We start from the raw sequence: 13,354 nt of genomic DNA on the forward strand, positions 1-13,354 counted from the left end.
CTTTTTTCTTTTCACTGCAGTGGGAGCCAGCTTTGCTGCAGAGGGAAAGATGGGGTAAAGATGGGGGGGGGAGAGAAAAGACATACTAGAAAGAGTCTGGAAGATTGATGGTGAGAAATGGAGATAGGAGGGTGACTCGGAGAACAGAGGAGGAAGGTGGACGGGATTGAACAATAAACGATTACTGCTCTGCTTGTGTGTGCTCCTGTTAGAGCCTGATACCGAATCAAACAGTGCTCTTTCTTTCTATTGACACACACACACTCGAGCACAGCCACGCATACACAAACACACACACTGGCCACAAGCATTTGAGTTTGTTTTTGGCCAGTTCTGGGTGGTGCTTGGCAGAAGAAATTAAGCCTAACAACCGTGGCATCTGTCTCAGCAGCAGGAGAGTCCCGCCTCCCCACCCACACATGACCTGCCCTGCTTTCATTCACTGAACTGCCTGCTGCCAGCCTCAGGATGGGCTGCTGCCTCCGCCACTGCCCACTACCCCTCCCGTCATCCTCTCTCTACCCCGGCCTCTCTGTACTGCCAAGCACTCTATGCCCGCACCCATGTTTCCCCTCAAGCCACAACCAGGAGTCTAGCGATATGGTTGCTTCAAATATTCATAAAAGCCACGCTGCAACATAGAGCTATCCGCTCCCCTCCATTTTGAGAGGCAATTCTCATGACGTAGCTTCTCTTGGCCCTGAACACAGCGCTCCGAGTCAGCTACTCTACTCTGCGGTCAGTCTATATGAACAGTACAGTATATACTCTAAGTAATAACCAGTGCTTTCAAAATTCAGTCTAGTCTCCCAACTGATTGCACGTGTAGCTAAATATAAACATTCCTCTTTTCTCTTTCACACTATTCACTATATTAACCCTCCCCCTCTCTCAGGGATGGGCACAACCATCAGTCGCTAAAGGGGTCGTGCTACTTAAACTACACTGAAGCATAGCTACAGCCAGTGAAAGCAAAGCTATTATGCATGCAAAGAAACATCCATTCCATACTTAGGCAAAGGCAGATTGCTGGGCCAGTGTGTAATTCATGCAAAGACTATTAGGAACAGAAATGTATTTCAGTTTTTTGTTTTGTTTTTTGGCACACATGAACACACAGGACCATAGAGTGAAGTGAGAGGCACCTTCCGGTGAAAGAAGTTCTACTATGAATCTGTTAGGAAGCCACAGGCTGGATAAACATCCATGTGGAGCAGCAGCAGATGCCTCCGTCTTCCTCTAATGCTCGCTCCCCCTTCTTCTCCTCTTTCATCACCTCACATGCTACCACCTACTCATTCCTCACTCTCTCCTTTCTGCTTCCTTTAATGAAGCCTCCCCCATCCTACCTTTTCCTCATGCCCTCCATTTCTTTACTCACTTTCTCTATTGTTATCTCCAGTTCTAATTTTCTCTCCATCTCTGTCCCTATTTATTTTATTTCGCCTGTCTTCTCATCGTGCAGGCTTCCTGCTAGTGCAGGGCCATGCTGCTTATCCTCCTGTATTCGCTCATTGTATCTGCAGATTATTTCTCGTGGGAGCATCCTGTATGTGCTCTCCTCCATACTGTTTTATCTACCTCATCAAGTGGGCTAGAGTGGATCAAGATGGGCGAGGGTTAAGACATGATGCTCTGGGTTGTGGCAAAAAGGTGCCTCATAGGGATGAGCACTATCAGTCATAGAAAGGCGTGGAAAGATGATTTCTGAACATTAAGGCATTATTTGTAAGCATGTGCCACTGTTATGATGAAGTTGTTAAGCAACAGAGTGAGCCAAACAGCAGCTGGTGAACTAAAGATAGATGAGATGGCTACTGGAACTAATGTGGCAGTTAAGTCTCAGAGCATGAGCTTGAATAATATTAGCTGTTAAGTTCTAGAGATCACCTTTATGTGATTATTTCAACTGCATTGGGTCACCCGCAAATTGGCATCGATCATTGTTGGTTGGCTAGCTTTTAATGGCTGGGCCAGTGTTTAATGTTCCTGTCAGGGAGGGGTTATCATGTAACCTGTTTCTCCTGTCTCCTGTCCTTGCAACTGCTAAATGGCAAGCCATCTTCCTAAGAGAGAAGGCGAGAGAGCATGAAAAAGAGAGCAGTGCAGCACAGACCCCTTATTAAAGCTGTCCTCAGAGGCTGCCCTCTGTCTGATTCCCCCTGTAAATCTCACCTTTAATTGGAGAGAGTACAAAAAAAGGAGGTGGCTCAATCACAAATCTGTGTCTAGAAGAATGAGTGTGGGAAGGGAGACAGGCAGAGCGTGAGACAGTCAGATAGCCGTACGTCTGAATGTAGGGATTGTGCCCAAACATAAGTCAGCTATAAATGCAGTGAGGCTTTGAGAAGTGAGATGACATATTTACATTCACCTGGGATGTAGGAGCCTGGAGGTGAAAAGATGAAAAGGTAGCATAGTAATGGAGAGAGACGGGCAGAGAGGTGTGCCAAGGGTGATGCAAGGAGAGGAGGAGAAGGACAATGGGTGAGGAAGGAAAAAGTAATGGAGGGAGACAAAATAGAAATGGCTGGCAGTGAAAGAAAGGGAAGGTGGATGCATGTGTGTGAAAGAACGAGAGAGAGAGAGAGAGAGAGGTAGAAAGGAGACAGGATGATTTCACCAGAGTTGTTGCCTGACTGTCCTCCCTTAATGGGGTTGCCATGACAACAGTGTATAAGAGAGTGAGGCACCAGCAGTGTGTGCGGTATGTGTGTGCGTCTGCCCTGCTCCTTTAGTGACTGATTATCTGTGAAACCGTGTACAGTGTGATACCATAACACAAGTGCACCTTAGTCGTTTTTTTTGTTAGAAGGTGGGTGGGAGTTTATTTTCCCTAACTGTTTATTTGCTTCTCTATATTTGTTTGAATGATGAAACGAGGGAGAGAGGCGACGAGAAAGAAAGGAGAAGGTCTTCTGTTTGTGTCGCTGGCCTTACTAGCAGAGCCAAGTAGGTGTGCAGTAGCTGTCGTGCAGTGGCCATGTCACTTGTGCCGCTGGCAGCCACGCTGAATGAGGTTAGGTGATGTCACGCCAGTCAGGTGACAGTGTTTGGAGGACCCAGCTGTCACAGAGCAGAGGCGGTCCCACCGGAGCGCCGATCTGTCATCATTATATTAATGACACGCGTAACACTGCGGTGTCATTCCTTACGTGCGCCAAAGCTAACGAACAGTGCCTTAATTGTAAAATTAATTAAAAAACATTTTGATTAAAGACCAGTCTCCGCACCCAAGATGCCTCCATCTTCATCAGCTTTCATCCCCCCCCCCACCCTTTGAGTTTGACGCCCAGAGACGAGTTTTCTCACTTTCTTTCTCTCTGTTTCCCCCTACATTTGCATCTCTGACCTTCTTCCCTTTCATCTGTGTGCTGTTTCTCCTTCAACCTATTGCGACTCACCAACATGTTCACTAGCCCATCATTTTCTCCTCCCCTCAACATACTCATTTTCCACTATCTGTCACTCTCTTCTTTCGTTAGGCAAATTACAACTCTCTTATGTGCTCAATCTCTATCCTCATCCCTCCCTCCCTCTCCTCCTCTTTGTCTTTTCCCATCAGGCTTCCCTCTGTGCTGCTGTCTCTCTTGTTTTTCTCCCCATGTCTCCATTACTCAGTTTTACTTCCCTAGTATGCCTCCTTATATATGTTTATAATCCTTGGCGGAGTCATACAGAAAGGAAAGTTGCTTTCGTTGTCTATGCTCAGCTTTGCCTTTTAACTTTGCCCCCACTACCCTTAAGTCCTTTGTTTCCTTGGAGATTGGTCAGCTCTTTCTCCTTCTCCCCTCTTTTCCAAAGCCCAAGAGCCCCAGGAAAGAGGGAGAGAGTGATATGGTGAGTGTATGTTCTCTAACATCCCTTCTCATCTTTCCTCTCCTTGTGTTGCTCTCCACTGTTCTCTACACACTCCCCTTGTGTGGTATGAGGTCAAGTTTATCATTCTTCCACAGACTCCACAAGATTCTTGCCTTTTTCTTTCTCTTTGTGTGTGTAAGCCTCAGAACATACAATGTATTTGAGTGGAAAATTTAAAGGTGTGTGAGTAAGAATATATATCTATGGGACAGGATAATAGGCACACCATTCCTCATTAATGTTATTTGTTGCAATAATGATACTGAAAAGTAGGAGAAATTGATCATCAGTGAGCAATCAATAATGGGCTGTACCGATCAGACCAACAGTTTGTCACCATGCAGATTGACGTCCCTGTAGGACACCAGGCTCTTGGGGGGAGGGTGTTACTTCCTCACCACAGGCTCTTATGTTCATTTATTCAAGAGGAAACACAGGCACAAACAAATGCCAGTCTGATGAATGTCTGTTTTGTGCATAATTAGGTAAAGATAGCTCTTAGCCAATAGCGGAATGGATTCATGAATTAAGTCTTCCTCTGTGAATAATGTGCTCTAAACATGGGTATTGAACAGCTCAGGAAAAGCCCACAACTTTTTCATGTTCCCATAATAACTAAGTAGAGAACATGAGAATGTGAGATAGGTAAGTTTGGGAAAATCTACAGACAGAAAACAAAATCAGTTGCCTACATGGAACTGGCTTTCTCTTCTTGGCTAGCTTTTCACAAACCACTCCTGTTGGCCCTTTTTGCAGGGCCTAGGCTGTTTTTGGAGAATAGCTGGCAGTAAAAGAAATGATAACAAAATGACTGTAATACCGGGTGGAGTGTTACCATAGAAACACAGCGTCACAGCTCCTAAGCAGATAACACATTCAGTGATATTCCCTTCATCGTGATTCCCACATCTGAGGATGAAGCGGGAACAGGTGTGATCAACAGCTTTCTTAAATATAACAGGGGAGGGGGTAAGGGAGTGTTTGGCACCAGGGCGGACAGTCTCTCTCTGAATTTTAAAGCTTGTTTTGTTGGAATGACAACCTTGGGGAACAAACTTGAGATAGGTACGATGCTGTGCCTGCATGTGCTAAAATGCAGAAACAGGTGATGTCAATCTAAGTACATCTGCAAAGCACATATTACATTCTAGCACAAGTTAAGGTAGTAATGGTCTCTCTAACAGTTTCTGTTACGTTCTGCATGAAGCAATTTCAAGTCAAACACCATCTGTTATTTACCACCATCTGATTAACTGTGGCCATAATTTTATTTATATTCCTTCCTGTACGCGCGATCCCTTTTACACTACTTTTTTTCTATTCATGTCTAGAGAAAAAGAGGAAATGGCAATGTTGGACAAGATGTTCAATGTGTTACTCTTCACATTCATGTCTGTGAGGGGCTGGCCCAAAGGCAGCTCACCAAACAGCTGTCTGTTAGCGCCAGCGAGTACACATTTGGTCCACTCGACCTGTAACGCTGGCACAGAGGGTGGGGAATGGTGTCCAAGTCTTCCTCTCAAATCCTCAGTCCATCCTCCCATCCCTTCTCATTGTCCCCGGGGCAGCAGGCGGGCTCAGCTAAATACTGATCTGCCTGAACGGGCACAGGTGCAGCAGGGGGTCTGTTCCTCTGCCAAATTTGGTGCTTCTGTTTCCTTTTGGCTTTTGAGAGGGTGTTGCTTCACTCTCTCTCACTTCTGGAGGGATTGAAAAAGCTGCAGATGCAAGTGTTTGATCAGCCGGGCGATACAACAGGAAAGTGCATAAAGAAAACAGAGGATATTGAAACAACAGAGAAGGGAAATTTTGATGAGGATTTTGAAGGACCAGAATAAATAACAAGAGTAATGCCACTGTTTGAAAAGTGTGCAGCCCTGGGACTGAAGATGTGAAACGGTGGTCGGGTTGTATGGATGGACACTGCAGAATGCCTTCAGCTGTCCTCCGGGAGCTGTGTTTGGTGAGGATGTGTGTGCCAGGGGTATCTTTAGAGACCTGCGCTGCAGGCATCCCTTTGGGTATGCAGGAAGAGGAGGGAATAGAAGAGAGCTCTGGTTTCATGTCTCAATCAGAGAGGCTTCAGGAGTGCCTCTCAAGGCTCAAGTAGAAGCTAACGTCCATTTGTACTGTATTTAAAAGAGAATGCCTGCACTTAAGGGTTGCTGATTGCTTCATGTAGCCGAACAGAGACAGTGAACGAAAGTAGATACATGCGTAAAAGCCTTGATACACTTAGAGATGGACACATAGCACAGCAAACCACTCTCTCTCTTTCTCTCTCTCTCTCTCCCAATGCCCTTGCTTTCTCATACGCTTTATGTCTCCCAGGACAGTGCTCAGAAATCTTGAAATGAGGCCTAACCCACGAAGCAAAGAGGGAGAGTCGTTTAAGCTAAGTTAAACAAGGGCACTTAGATTTTAAAGGGCCATAATCTTCAAAAAGGAGTGCTTTAAAATCAATTGACAAGACATATAAAAGGTAAAGACAGATTGAAAGGAGCAAGATATAGTTGTTGGCAGTTAAGTGACTTATTTTTATGAATGGACATCTTTAATTGAATGTCACCCATACTTGTTGTGCGCTTGTATCTTTGCTCATGTGCAAGTGTTCTGGTTGTGTGTGTGTGTGTGTTTGTTGGGCAGTGCAGGTGGGCTGGATCAGCATCCAGAGTAGCACTGAGCCAGTGATTCAGTCGGCACAGTTTGGGCCAGAATCCAATCAGGGCAGCCATCTGGTGACCAATCAGGGCCCTGGTTGTGATGTCACAACAAAAGAGATCTGGGTTCCATGGGAGCGGGAAATGCCATGAATCACACTGGACCTCTGTGCTGGTGGAACTGGCTAGTTGGGCTGCAGCTCAGACCATCAGGACATAGCTATGTGAACGTCAGCAGACTGGATTATGAGACATGAGTTTGGCGGACTCTGCTGCTGAGGAGGAAACTGTTGTGGGAAGTGATGTATTTGTGCTTCTGCACTGACAAACACGCATTGTTGGCCTGTGTACAAGCTATTTTTTTGGTGGTTGAACAGCATAGTACACATGTCTTTGTCTTGTGGAGAAAATATGGCATTTCCGTCTCTGTTTCACATTGCAAATGCTGAGAGTGACACTGAAGCCCATGCACGGCCACAAGGGCAATTTACTGTAGCTGTTGTGATTGACAGATCTGTTAATTCTGAAGTGATTAATATTTCAAGACTCTTCTCCGTTTGCCTTTATAATGTTAAACAGTCTAAAAGAGCAAAAGCCACATCTCTGGCACTCAGTGAGTCACCCTGACCCAGGCATACAGTAGAAATGTTGCCAGCTTTCACACTACATGCATTTAGCAGGAAAGGGATGGCGGATGGCTGGGTGACAGAATGAAGTCACAGGAGAATGGCTGTCACTACCAAAAGGCCTTCTACAGGATCTGTAGGCAAAACAGGACAGCCTGGCAAGAGCTGGTCTCTGTGAAAGCTGACCTTAGAAACCTTCACAGCTCCAGATATTGCTGTAACACACTGGTCTGTGAATATTTTATCAACCTTTAAGCAAGCTGTAGAATGTAGCAAGTTGGCTATGATGGCACACCTAGTAATGAAGTGCTATACTGTGAAGTCAAATCTTATGTCTCTGTATATTTTAAAATAAACAGGTTTAAATTGAAATGGTAGTGGACAAACTATTCTGTGGGTTGAATGCAAATCCCTCAGCTGTGATGTACACTAGGATCAGAGGCGGAATGGACTGTTGTGCATACTAAAACCAGTTAAATCCATCCGCCTTCCCACTGGTACTTATTTGATCAGTAGAGTAACCATCAAGCCCCATAGCATGGGATTTAATATCAAACACAGGATTTAAACCATGTTCAATGGGCATGACAAGGATAAACATCAGTGCAAATGTGCAGTATAGTGATGGCCTTGCCTGCAAATGGGCAGCAGGGGTGAGGCAAAGGCAGCGTCTTGACATCAGTGTATACGTAGGTAAACAGGGGAGAGCCCGCAAGCTGGACCTCACTTTATACTTCACACAGAGGGTGTGACTGCAAAAAAAGAGGGAGAAAAAATTAGGGAAGAGTAGAAAAAGAGGAGTGCGAGGTAGAGGCAATCATGCAGAGAGAGACAAATCTGAAGGCCTTGCATGGAAGTGCAGGAGGTGGGAGGTGTATCAGCTTGTGGGACTGGCTGTGTGTGAGTATTTGTGTACTATGTGCGTGTGTGTGTGTGTGCCTGCTCTCCACCCTGGTGACTTCAGGTGTTATCTTCTTAGCCTCCAGACGTGACAGTGAGATAATTAGAAATGTTAACACTCACTGGAGCTTGTACTCCTATGAATTCTCAGTTTCGTTCTCTCGCTCTCTCTTTCATTTGCTGTGGTTTTCATAAACACATAGACACACACACACACACACACACACACACACACACACACACGCATTCTCTCAGAATTATATTATCTCCCTTAGTCCAAGCATGTGTTATGAATGACACATGCAAAGCATGGCATGACTTGGCCATGTGGCAGTGGAAAGATATCTGTGGAAATAATGCCCTGAGTCCCACTCTTTGTTTATGTTTATGAAGGAAAATGCATTTTAATTTTCTTTTATGTCTTTTTCTTCATTGGGTAATAATGAATTTGGTTAATTTGATGGTATTTTGATCATGTGTTAAAATGATGATAGATGATGTAATAATCTTTTTTAAAACCAACAGTGATGTGGCATTAATTGCATTCGGAGTTGAATTAATCACCCTTTAATATAAGATTTAAGGATGGTAAATAGCAGATATATTGTGTTTGCTTGAGTAGACGTAGACAATAGACATGTTTTTCTAGGCAGCCAACAAACAAAGCTCGATTTACTCAAGCAGTGGACACTGTTGAAATTCTGACAAATGTCTTGGCTCACAGAAAGGGAGAGGGATACAGAGAAAGACATGCTCACTGGAGTGTTTCACTTGGAAAAATGAAAAGTGACAGAAAGCTGACGGAGGGATGACAACCTTGTTTGTCCTTTACTGGATGATCAACATGTGTTACGTGGATATTGGTCCCAAAGGTGGACATGGGGCGGCTGATACAGATAGTTCCACGCTCCACTGGAATTCCCCTGTCTTTAAATTAGCATCCTAACTCCGCTTACTCAGCTAGCAGCGCAAGCTGTGGAGCAGTGTGTGAACACCAGTGAAAATGAAACTGCACACCGTTGACATCATTAAAGATAATCTTGGCTCATTTTGTGCTGGGACACATAATCCTAGGAAGATGCCATGCACAACAGGAGGAGCTAATTTTGTCCGTGCAAGGCACATAAATGCCTTCCTACTATCATCTCAGTTGCTCCCATCACCTTCCACACCTCTCATGCTTTGTTGGCATAATGAAGTACTATAGGTTGGTGTGCAGGAAACAGATCCCAGGTCAAGGCAAAGGCTTGTCTGGAGGCGTCTCCAGCGTGTGTCTAATTGAGCGCTGTGTAGTTAATTGTTTGTGTGTGGGAGGGGAGAAATCAATCTGTTTTCACACTGCCGTGACTTCTAGGCCCTAGGGTGAGAGACTGAAGCTGGCAGACACAGACGCACACACACATCAACAACTCTGCCAAAAAAGCCCAAAACCATGCCTTGCAAGCACAAACTTACACATGCAGACCCAGAGCCTTCCTCTAATGGCACACGCACTCAAACACACACATGCGCATCCACTCCTTAGAGGAAGAGGATGTGCATGAAAGGTTATTGAGTCAGGGTAAAGTCAGATCCATCTATCGATTGGATGCTTGCTGCGAGAGCCAGAAACGTGAGACCTGCACAGGTCAAAGGGGCCAAGAGAAAGTGGGGATTAGACACAATAAAAAAAGAGAAGAAAAGAATGGGAGAGAGAAGGAGAATAGAGAAACCTACAGAGCTTCACAGCTAGCATCACTCCCTCCACGCCCATCCTCTCTGAATGCAAAGCAAGCGTTCTGCTTTGGAGTATTCGTAGTATTCAGCTTCATGAACATGAGAGTGAGATTTTTCTCAATTTGTACTTTTGGTCAGTGCAATATGTCAGATCAGAAAGAAGAGAATAAAGACACATAATTGTTATCTTTTTATCTACATGCATTTTAGTAAATTATTCTATGCTTAATGTATACTGTATATAAATAATTAATCCTCAGTGAGCCATGTGTCAATTAACATATAAATGCCTTCTACAAATAATGAATTAATTTGCATATTTAGCTAATCAGCTCATTTGCATGTGTTTAGTTATCTTTAAGGGTGTTTCAGTTTATGACTGAGTGCTGTTGTCAGTGAATGCCCATTTGCATTTTAAATTTTTCACTTTGTGAAAAAAAAATTTGTGGGTTTTTTTTTTGTTTGTTTCTTGTTGTTTTTTATGCTCTAGTCTTCTAAGCAGAGCAAAAGTAGACTGGTTTAGGCGACTTTGCTGCAAAATAGAATGCCACCTGAATAATTTACTTTTTCTTTCAGTGACCTCATAGCCTACACACATCTCTTATATGAGCCACCAAAGCTCTGTCTCGCTTTGGTGAAAGCATCTGGTGGAATGTCTGCAAGTCCCCACTTGATTGGCTCAGAGTTATTTATTTTCACCCAGTCAGAATCTCTTTCATTATTTATGGGAATGAAGCAAACTGGGATATGATGATGAGATGTGAAAATAGGATGAGAACCAGTGAGGGATTCGGGAGCATGCAAGCACAAAACAGGGGGATTATGGTGTGTGGAGGGGGAGAAATGTAAGGTTGAAGGGAGATGGGTGGAAGGGGAGGGGTGATAAGGTGGATGAGTTCAAACAGTACTATACTTCACTTGGATAGCAGGCGCCATGAGATGTCTGTTGATTCATCTCCCTTTATGCGCTTGGTTCCCTTTCTCTGCCGAACCTTTTTTCCCAAACAAAAGCAGACGGAGGGAATGATTCAGAGTGACCAGATGCCTGAGACTCCCAGAACGAAAGGGCAGAAAGGTCGCATCAAACAGGAGGCTCCATAGAGCCCACCGACCAGAATGAAATGTGTCGATGAACTGATGTACTCGGGCCTCCGGGGACAGGAAGGGATGAAGGGAAAAATGAGTATTTGAAAAGAAAAAAAGAAACTGAGGAGAGAGACAGAGCTGACTTCTTATGTGTGAATGTTTTTGTGTTTAGGTGTAACCATTGGCCCAGTGTCTGTAACTCAGAAATCTACCACTGCATGTGCTATGAGTGCATAGCAGCGTTTGCAGTTCTGTTGTTTGAATTGACTAGAGAAGAATGCATTTTTATTGTCATTATTCGCATGTACAATGAGATTAAAAGCAATTCCTATCCAGCACAGACATGTAAAAAAAATTAGGGGTGGATGGGGGGGGGTAAGGTGCACAGTTTTGCAGCGCTATATACATATTCAAGAATAAATAAAGATTAGGAAAGGTTACGGAAACGTATTAAATATTGCACAGTAATGATGATTGAATGCAGTGGGTAGAGGATATTTGGACAATAAGAGTAATGGTATTACACAGTGTGGATACTGAACAGTACTTTCACTAGCATTTAATTTCTGGGTTCATGTGTGTATAGTTGCTTAGTTTCACTCCATGATTTGTAGTTGGAGAGGTGGTCTGTACAGACCCTCTGGGTACTCTCCATGCACTAATGGGTGTTCACCTGGTGTGAATTCCGGTAAATGTTTCCAGCACTGCTTTGTTGATAATTAACAGAAGCAGACAGTGTAAAGTAGCACCTGTTATGCCTGGATTGACTGAACCCCCAAGCTTTGGGCTGTTTCTCCCAGAGGTCCTGTCTAATAATCAGACCACCACCATGTTTTCCTCCTCAAGGACCTCATAGCATGAATGCATGCACTTGTCTGATTGAAAGGGAATGTGTCAGAAACATGAATGTGCCCCTTGTCTGTTTGCAGCACTTGTATTTAGCAGTGTTTCTTAAAAAAATGATCACCAGTTTAGTTCTTTCAGTTTACAGGTACATATTAACTTGACATTTAGTTGAATAGGATGCATGTGTTTTTGTTTGTGCACATGCCCGTGAATGATACTCAGTTATTCCTAAGTGGCTATGAAGACCGCTGGTGTGCTGTGTCCATGTCTTCAAATATGTGTGTGTGTGTAGACAGAGAGGTACACAGAGATGGGGAAAAAAGAAAGAAAGTGACTGACAGCCATGTTTTAAAATTGGGGCAGTCAGGCCTGCTGTGTCAGAATCTCCTGATGCCCACTCGGCACATCCCTAAGCTGGATAACCTTGGCAGGCAGATTGGGGTCAGTACTATCAAATCAGATACATCACTCATACACACACATAAACATACACTCACCCCATTCCACAATACAAATCACTCTGACATATGCATTTGGAAAAGGTAGATATGTATGCATCGGCATAACACACACCCGCACTCTAGTCCTGTGACCCACAACAAAATAATCTCTCTGGATAACTCCAGACAGCTATGGATGGGCAAGGGAGTACAGTTCAAGTTAAATTTTGGTTGGATTTAAATTGGCATAAACTAGTTAATCTACTGCTCAGCTATCATGAGGAGAGAAAGCAGTGCGGTGATAAATGTCCAGATGTAATCATCTGAGGTTTAATTAATGTCCTCTCATTCGAAAAGCTAGAAAACACACTGAAGTGCTGCGTGTCTTTATGTGTGTGTGTGCGTGCGTGCGTGTGCGTGTGCGTGCGTGTGTGTGTGTGTGTGTGCGTGCGTGCGTGTGTGCGCGTGTGTGTGTGTGTGTGTGTGCGTGTGTGTGTGTGTGTGTGTGTGTGTATGAGACTGCGAATTAGACATTAGGGCTGCTAAAAACAGCACTCTTGCGCTATTGTGTTAGAAACTCAAACCATCAGCCTGGAAAATGAATTAAAAGGTGGCTTTTTCAAAGATATTTAGAAATAGAAGTACAACGTCTCATAAGATGACTGGAAAATTGAACACAAATTTTTGTTAACTAATCACGGTACAACAATGTACAAAACAAAAATCTATAAAAACAAAATGTTGGTACTTTTCACTACTCACCCTGTGATCACAGTCCTCCACAGACTTCATTGGAAATGATTCAAATAGTTCGTCTGTAACAAATAATTGCCTTTTCCCAATAAAATGCGTACATTCGTAGATTTTAGTAGGCCTTTCTGACTAACTAGCTTCATTCAAACCAAACTGATGCCCGTGTAAAGAATGTCGGTCTCTAAAGTGGCAGGTTGAAGATGTAACGGAATAATTAGTGGATAGTGCCACTGACACAAAAGATGGATACTTCCATTGTATGGGCCTCAGCAATGAGATGAAAAGAATGTCAACCTATTTTTAAATGTCACTGTCTCTTTTTGTTCTGAATCCCTGCTCTACTTTGTGCCACAGATCTAAACTGGGTCAACATCACATGTGGTGCCCCGGTGGGCTCTTCAGTGTGTGTACATGTGTGATTGTGTGCATGTGTGCGAACATGTGTGCAAGTGCTCCGAGCCCTGAC

The 13,354-nt window shown here is 43.9% G+C and overlaps 1 protein-coding gene across 1 annotated transcript in view; it reads left to right on the plus strand.

Moving 5' to 3' along the window:
• Positions 1 to 13,354, plus strand: part of adgrl1a (adhesion G protein-coupled receptor L1a) — a 96,017-nt gene that overhangs the window by 18,617 nt on the left and 64,046 nt on the right.

Source organism: Simochromis diagramma, unplaced genomic scaffold (genome assembly GCF_900408965.1).
Source record: "Simochromis diagramma unplaced genomic scaffold, fSimDia1.1 OVJJ01000321.1, whole genome shotgun sequence".
NCBI classification, from domain to species: Eukaryota; Metazoa; Chordata; class Actinopteri; order Cichliformes; family Cichlidae; genus Simochromis; species Simochromis diagramma.